The 8,670-nt window shown below is 46.5% G+C and overlaps 2 long non-coding RNA genes across 2 annotated transcripts in view; one reads left to right on the top strand and one right to left on the bottom strand.

Moving 5' to 3' along the window:
- The first annotated feature begins 321 nt into the window (after positions 1–321).
- LOC126036771 (uncharacterized) overlaps positions 322–8,670 on the top strand; it is a 251,573-nt gene continuing 243,224 nt past the window's right edge. Inside the window, exon 1 of the long non-coding RNA XR_007505362.1 lies at positions 322–340. This is a non-coding gene — a long non-coding RNA (uncharacterized LOC126036771). The remainder of the gene's footprint in view (positions 341–8,670) is intronic.
- On the bottom strand, positions 5,141–7,854 carry LOC126036775 (uncharacterized). The gene is made up of 3 exons (XR_007505366.1): positions 7,803–7,854; positions 6,744–7,267; positions 5,141–5,457 (listed from the first exon to the last, which is right to left on the bottom strand). It is a non-coding gene; the product is annotated as an uncharacterized LOC126036775 (long non-coding RNA).

The raw sequence follows: 8,670 nt of genomic DNA, 5'->3' as shown, positions 1-8,670 counted from the left end.
AGTGGGTCATATAGCATCACTAGTCACCCAAGCAGTTAAGCCTGAACTTTTCACCTGTCCTTTAATGCTGTCAACTCCAAGCTAAATTTTTCCTGTTATTAAGAGGGGACCAAAGATCATGTGAAGTATTATTATCCTTTCTACAAATACACCCCCATCTTGGAGCTTTAGCTACTAGAGAAGGTCTTGGGAGTTTGGGGTCAGAGGAGCTAGCTGCAAGTACAAACTTTCATACAGCTCTGTTTAGGATGTGTGATGTTTCTCTGGTTGTCTAAACCGGTCTAAATTTCCACAGGTGGTCCCAACTCTGGGTGGCTCTAACAAGGATCCTGGAACTCCAGTAAGTTCTAAACATCGTTTTATATTTTAAACATGATCCCAAGTTCCTTTTTGCACTTGTCTCTACGGTTTTGGCAGCTGACAGCCCCGAGGGGTGCTTGTACAAGTTTCTCCCGAAGGGCGAGTAAATTAATTCTTTTGTCCGTGAGGTGGATGGTTTGGTAACGTTATAATTCACAACGCTATAATTCCTTCTTTCAAATTTAAAAAAAATAATTGCCTTTTAAATCCATCCAATTGAATCTGCTAAAATGATTCTCGTTGTTCTACCTCTTTTCTCAAGTTTTGGTTAAATTCAATGTCAGTATTCTCCACGGAACTAGATTTTCATCTGACTTTGGAATCGGAAAGGCAGGCTGTTACCGAGGTTAAATTCTGTGTCTTTACAAAACTTTGAATCAGTTACAAAACTAGATTATTTTTTTTAATTCAAATTACAAAACCGGTTAATATCAAGATGAATAGTTCAAACAATAATTGTTTCATTTTGTTTATCTCATGTTTAGAACCCCTCAAAAAAACCCACATACACCCTCTAAACACACAAAAAGATTATTGCCCTCGACAATATTCCTAATAGCAACCCCAACATTATAAACTTTACACAACTGTTTTCCCAAATAGATAACGTGAAACTTACTTATAGATTTTCCGTTTTAAAGGGACAGTTTCTTTAGACTTCCAGTTTCTTGTTGGGTGCTTTCTTTATTCTCGAATAATGAAGCCAAGGTTCTTCTCCCAGACCTTTACTGCTACAAGTGTTGTTAAAATGACTCGATACGGTCCTTTCCACTTCTCGGTGATTTTATATATATTCAGTCTCCTGGTCGGAAGGGATGCGCTGCTACGTCCAGTTCTAAGGGTCCAGCTGTGGAGACATACTGACAAAGTTCTTGAAAAGAATTGCTTAAAGAAATCATAACACCTTTTAAAAACATATCTCCAAAGATACTCAGAACACAGGACTCTTGATATGGTCTTTCATACAACATTTCCTAAAGACTTGGCTTTTCTTTCTCTTCTGGCTATACTCCGATTCTTAATAGAGCCACGGGTAACGCTTTAACCCATGTGAGGAGTGAGGTTTCCTGACAAATTTTACTCGACAGTTGCTTAAGGATATAGTTCATTCTCTCTCTCTCTCTCTCTCTGCCCACACGCTTGCTTGTGGTCTATGTGGGGTGTGATAGTCTCAATCCATAGATAATACTTGGCTCAACTTGTCTCATAATCTTTGCTATAAAATGAGGGCCATTGTCAGATGACATTCTTACAGGCACCCCATATTTTGGTACTATCTCTTTGAGCAAGACTTTGACTACTTCCCTTGCTTTGTTGGTGCGACAAGGGAAAGCCTTGGGCCACCCAGTAAAGATATCAACTAAAACTAGGACATATCCTTATTTTCAAGGCAATTCTATAAAATCAATTTGCTAATATTCTTCTAAAAAATTTCCTTATTTAATAATCCCAAAGATGATCTTATTACTGGTTCGGGGATAAATTTACATATACATTTCACGTCCACTTATAATTGTTTAAACAATCTTTGTCATATTTCGCTTTCTGTTTCCCAGTATACTTTGTGATGTTCAATGGGGCAATTTCTCTTATTATTGTGGGTGGGACTATTATTCGACCTGTCGGTGTTACAGCCTATCCTGTTTCATTTTGTTAGCCTGCAATCTAATAATTAATTCTTCATCTTTTTCATTATAATTTGGAGTTTCTTTAGGCAATTTTATACCTTTCTCTGGAACTAGTGCTAGGATGCCTTTTTCTGCAGCCTCTTCAGCAGCTTTATCAGCCAGTCGGTTACCTGCGTTAGGACCGGTCTTACCTAACGGATGTGCTTTACAGTGCATCATCGTGACTGCTGTTGGGTTTTGAATGCTTTCTAACAATTTCAGTATTTGTTCTGCGTGCTGAACGGCGGTTCCTGGTGCAGATAACAGTCCTCTTTCTCCCCGTATCGCTCCATGCGCACGTACCACTCCAAAAGCATACTTTGAGTCTGTCCAAGTGTTGACTCGCTTTCCTTGACTTAGTTCCAGAGCTCGAGTAAGAGCTATCAATTCAGCCTTTTGGGCAGAGATCATCGAAGGCAAAGTTGGCAACGCAAGTACCTCCTCAGTAGTTATTGCCTATCTCGATAAAACGTTTTCCTTCACAGATGGAACCGCTTCCGTCGGCATATAGTTCCCAATCTGTTTCTTCTAGTGGCACATCTCAGAGATCCAGTCAGCTGGAGTAAACTCTTTCGATTGCCTGCAAGCAGTCACGTTCCAGTTCTCCTTTAACTCGGTCAGTTGTTGAAAACGCAACAGGGTTAACGGCGGTAGTAGTTTTTAGGTAAACATCATCTTGTTCCAGCAACAACACCACTTGGTATTTCAGCATTCTGCTAGGGGATAACCAGTGCCCCCCTTTCCGTTTTAGCACAACAGTTATCATATGGGAAACGTACAGTAATCCTTTCTCCTCAGGCGAACTTACGAGCTTCCTGGATCAGTAGCACAGTTGCAGCGACGGCTCTCGGGCGACCAGAGCATCCCAGACTCATGTTATCCAATCGCTTCGAGAAGTAGGCCACAGCTCGCCCACTTGGCCCTAAATATTGGGCCAGGATACCCAGAGCTCTACCTCTTCTTTCACGAGCAGAAAGTTCAAGTGTCTCTTGTGAGATCTGGCAGACGCTAGGGCTGGCACCCCTATTACAGCCTGTTTCAATTCTTGGAAGGTAGCTTTCTCGGCATCGGTCCAATCCGTCGTTTGAGGTTTTGAGCTGCTCCTATAAAGGTCAGGCCAGCAAGCCACAATTTATAATCTACAGGTGACACCACTCGACCATTCCCGGAAATGCTTGTCATTCATTTTTTTAGTCTTAGGTTTGGGGAGACGACACATTGCCTCTTTTCTCTCAGTTCCCAATTGTCTCTGTCCTTTTAGGATTTTAAAACTCAAATTTAAGTTTCTTCTTTCTGGGTTATTTGGGTTTTTTTCTTTTGACACTCGATATCTACTGATTCCCAAAAAGTTCAAAAAGTTAAGAGTTGACTTTGTGCATTGTTCTTCCGTCTCAGCTACCATTAACAGATCGTCCATATATTTCAGCAAGATTTCTTGATTATTTTCTTTCTTCCAAATCTCTAATTCTCGTGCCAATTGATTTCCAAAAATGGTAAGACTATTCTTAAAGCCTTGAGGCAAGACTGTCCACGTATATCGTGTTTTTCTCCCAGTCTCAGGATTTTCCCATTCCAAAGCAAAAACCTCGTGACTATTGGGATCCAAGGGAATACAGAAAAAGGCATTTTTTCGGTCCAACACTGTGAACCATTCTCATTTCTCCGTTAGGGTTGTTAACAAAGTATAAGGATTTGCTACGACCGGATGAATACCTTGTACTATTTGATTTATTGCTCTGAGGAGGTCTTGAACTAATCTATCATCTTTTTCATCAGCCTTTTAAAAGGCAAGATCGGGGTGTTATATCTGGATTCACATTCTATTAACAATTTGTATCTTAAAAATTTTTGTATTACCATTACTAACTCTTTCCGACTTTCCGGTTTTAGGGGGTATTGTTTCATTCTTACCGGATTCGATCCTGGCTTTAAATCAACTCTCACAGGTTCTGCTTTTTGGATTTACCGGGAACTTCCCAGTCCAGACGACTGGAATGACAGCATTACACTTGGACCGGTATAATCTTCTGCTTTCGGTAAACATCCTGTTAACAACAAAGCCGCTGCTTCGATACGTTTAGTTTCTGGAATTAAAATTTTAAGCTCTCCATTTTTAAATTTAATTTCTGCCTCTAAGTTCTCAAATAGACCTCTCCTTAACAGGAGTTTAGGAGAATTTGGCACATACAAAAACTGCCGAGTGACCCATTGCTTTCCTAATTTCATTGTTAAAGATTTAAAGAAGGGTCTAGTTTCTCGTTCGCTTGTTGCACCAACACCACCAATTTCTTCAAAACTTAACTCTCCCTCTGAGGTATTTAAAACTGAAAAGGTGACTCTAGTGTCAACTCAAATTCAATTTTCTGTTCTCCCAGTTTAGCTGTAACCAGAGGTTCTGCTGGGAGACTCCCCTCCGGTCCCCGTCCGATACGTTCACTTAAAAAGAACAAATCTACATATGGCACTTTATTCCATTTACTCTCTCTCCTACAAAACAACAGTAATTGCAATATAGTATTGTAACTCAAAGTTCTGTTTGTTTACCATTTTTCCTGCAGTTCACCCCAACGTGCCAATAAACATCCCAGCGGTGATGTTTCTGGTAACTTTTCATCAGCAGTTCTATTTCCTGCACTCTTATTCTTAAACAATTTTGCTAATGCCATTATACTTATATACATTCAAATACCAAATACCAAACAAATGCAAACGACAGCTGTCCCAAATAATACACAAAGTCCAACCCAGCAATAGCTTTCGCTTATGACTTACGGGCAGACGCCTAGGCTTCCACTCCAGACGGCTACCCTCCAAGCCCCAACCCTGGGAAGCTTTCGCCGCGCCTCACGGGCAGGCTTTCCAAACAAATTCCAAAGAAGCAGCGCCTTACCTTTTTTCCAGGGAACGCTGCGAGGAGCTTTGCGTGTCGAGGGTGACGGTTCTCCCCGAGAATACCTCGGTGCCGGCCGGAGCTCGATCGACACGCCATCTCGTCCAGTCTCACTCGCAAGGTCCCATCTGGGTCGCCAAAACCGTTACCGAAATCCAGAATAAAACTCCTTAACGCCAACGTGAAGTTAAGAAGCAGGCACTTTGTTTATCGCAGCGCTGGGGACACGGGGGATCGCTCCTCCAAAGGCGTGTCCCACTTAGTATCAAAATCCATCAGTTTTTACAGGCTTTTCCCGTCAGGTCATTGTTACCTAAGCTCCTTCCGTAAAAACGCATACTATGCTCGTTCTTAAATTTAACCGTTGTAACGATCGGTCCTGTGATTATATAACCTTACCAATATTCTTATTTAAAAAACAATCATTGGTCAGTGACACTTGGCTCTGCTGACTGGCATCGTCGATACTCAAATCGAGATGGGAAGGGTAAGGGGGTTTCCAAGCAGCAAACTGGTGTCCACGACGGTTTCCTTAGTTTCCTGAAACAGAACGTAGGAAAACCAGTAACTTCCTGGTGAGGTTTCTAGGGTTAGCTGTTTCAAACTTTAACAATATTACGGTTCCTAGCATCACGCATAACACAGCTCCTAAAGTTTCTATGGCTACGTTTCAAACTTAACAATCCTATACGTTACGCTTCACAATTTTACTTCTTAATCAAACCTAACTCTTCTATGTGATTAAATGTTGATTTCTTTACCAGAACATTTGCAACAGCTGGAGCCCAGCAGGAACAGGGGGGGCACGGCCCGACCCCCCCCAGCGCCTCACCTCCTCCTCCTCCCCTGGGCTCCCTCACAGCCCCTCGCCCCGTGCAGAGGGAGCGCAAACGCAGCCCGGAGGGCAAAGGGGCTGGCCGGCCAGCGTCTATTCAGTCAGTCGCGCGCCTATCGAGTCCTGCCAGCGAGTCTGCTCCGGGGCTCGGGGCGCCCCCCGGCGCTCCCCCTGCCCCTCGGACACCTCTGATAGCACATTTCCATACGTTCTGTATGGCACGTCTAAATATTTGGGTGGTTTTAATACTTTGTACCAGCTGTGGTTTGCTGCTAGGTGACTATAAAAGTGAGATTTGGTAAATAATGGTTAGAAATCTTATACTAACGCTACAACTGAAACAACAGACAAGAGTATAGCCGAGCAATTAACTAGCAGAGGTAGGTACTCCTAAGTTTTGCAGTTCTTTGCTCTTATGACTAGATGTTCCCCTGTAAGCTAAATGGGAACAATGCTGAAACTGACCACATGTGATTGAAACTGCGTTAAGCTTCAAGATCAAAGAACAAGGACAAGAATAAAGACTTCGAGGACAGCCAGCAAGAACTTCAAATGGGTCGGTGGTCGCAAAAGCAGCCCTTCGTCTCAAATGGATCCTTCCTTGCACGTGATCGGATGTAGGCAGTGCTATGATAATCGGTTGCCATCGTTTTTATGTATATGTATACTCATCTGATTAATAAGCAATTAGTTATTCTATATAACCTGTTTGTGCTAAAGCTGTGGCACGCACACTAGGTGGAACTATCCCCCGTGCATCCAGCGCTGCAGTGAAGAACGCCTGCTTTCTAAAACTCCAAAATGAGTCTTAGGGAGTTTCGTCGACCGGCTTTTCAGTATCAGAGGTACAAGGGAGGAAAGGAAAAAAAAAAAAAGCAAAAAAAAAAAAAAGCAGGGGTGTGGGAAAGAGAGGGGACCAGGGGACGGAGGGGGCAGGGAGGGACCACAACACCGAAGAGGGGAGACGGGGCCCCGAGGGCCCGGGGCTCACCGCAGCTCTTGTTCTTGGCGCTGCCAAGAGACTTTGCCAGTTCAGCCGCTTCTTTCTCCTTCTCTCCTCCCTTCCTCTTCTGTAACTCCAGTCGCTTGGCTGTCCTCCGCATAACGGAACACGCGAGCCCCTCGCAGCTCTTGCGAGATGAGGCCTCCTAGACACGTAGCCTCGCTGGCTCGTTCACTACGTGGCCGTACCGTGCTGCTGGTCACGCATCACCCTGGCGGTCTGACCTGCTGTGGACTACGAGGAGGGATCCTCCCACACCCACAGAGGCAGGGTCCCTCTGGCCTGCAGCGGGAGGCAGCTGCCAGCCAGATGGCCTTCCGTTTCTTCTTCTTTACCTTTCTGTGGCCTCTCCAGCTTCAGCAGCTCCCGTCCACAGCCAGTAAGCGCTCCGCCTGTCCCTCTGCGCCGCGAGGAGAGGGAGGCCGGGCAGAGACAGGCCACGCGAGCCTGAGGCTGCTGCAGTCAGCGGCATCCCCGGGGACGAACGGACAACCCCGCTCACGGCGTGGCCTCTGGCAGAGGGAAAGAGGCAGCAGCGACCGTTATTACCGCAGCTCCACCCTGGCCGGAGCCCCTCGGTCCGCAGGGGCTTCCGGGGACGGACGCCGCTCCTTCCCCGCGCCGCTGCTAACGGCACCCGCCTTAAGGGAGACTCGAGAACACCGGAGGGCCAGCTTGCCGCCCTCACGACAGGGCTCGGGGGCTGCCTGCGGCTGCAGCACAGGCTTCAGGGGAGGGGCTGCAGCTGGGGGCAGCCGCAGGGGCCGAGCGGGGCTGGGGAAAGGCGGCGGGGGAGCTCCGGCGACTCGGGGAGGCGCCCGCTGGCCGCGCCTGGGGGGTGCCCGCCTCCGTCCCCTCTTCCCTTCTGTCGGCTCTCGGGGACCTGCCCGGCGCTGCCCTGGCCCGGCTCGCCTCCGGCGGACCGGGAGCCTGCCGCGGCGGCCGCTTCGCAGCTTCCCGTCCCGCCGGCCCCGGGCGGCCAGCGGGCAGGAGGCACCCGCCGCCGCGGCCGCCGCCGCCCCCGCCGGAGGGGATCGCTCGCCTCACCCGCGGTCCCGGCGCTCGCCCGCTGCCGCCGACACCCGCGCCCTGCGCGCCGCCACGCTGCTCCCGGGGACCGCGCATGTGGAATATGGAGGAGGGAAAGGAGGGAGGCAGGGCAGGAGATAGGAGAGCAGGGTGCGCAGGGCGAAACAACTCGCGTGGGTTAAAAACTCGTGTGGGTGAAGGGGGTGGGCTGGAGCAGGAGATGGGGGTGTGCATGGCGGAGACACGGACCTAGTGGGGAGGGTAGGTGAGGGTACAAAGGTGCACGGGGGGGTACTAAAACCAGACGTGCTGCTTCACAGAAATACGGTCCCACCTGAATTCAGTAGTAGGCTTTCTTCTGCGCTTAAACACTAATCAGGCATTTAAAAGCTTCAGTAGACTTGCAAACTGAAACCTCTGACAATTTACGTAGTCTTCTAATTTCTGATATCCAGGATATGTGAAAATAACACTCTCAATTCAACAGTTTTCACCGAGAATGATATGCGTTAACCTAAATCACACAAAGTGAATAATATCATGTTAGCCATGTAGCCTTTATTAAGAGGTTGAAATTACCTTCTCGGGATCTTTTAAGCTTCTAAGCGTAAAATAATTAGTGTAGCTTACAGATGTGGAAGAGAAATCTTTTGGTATCATAACCAAAGTAGTCTTCTCCTCTATGAATGGCAACACAATCTGTAATACTGCATCGACACTTCAAAACCCATTCTGTCTCTCCCCTTTTGTCATCCAATGTTGTCTTTTAGATATTTCAAGAAATTCTTTCATGGTCTATCCCATAAAATGAGAAGTAGATTATTACGGAAGAGCTCCACAGATAAAAAGTTAATGCATTAGACTAACTGTGATATAAAAATTACTG

This window comes from Accipiter gentilis, unplaced genomic scaffold, assembly GCF_929443795.1.
Source record: "Accipiter gentilis unplaced genomic scaffold, bAccGen1.1, whole genome shotgun sequence".
NCBI classification, from domain to species: Eukaryota; Metazoa; Chordata; class Aves; order Accipitriformes; family Accipitridae; genus Astur; species Astur gentilis.
This window is presented reverse-complemented; position numbering and strand designations above follow the sequence as displayed.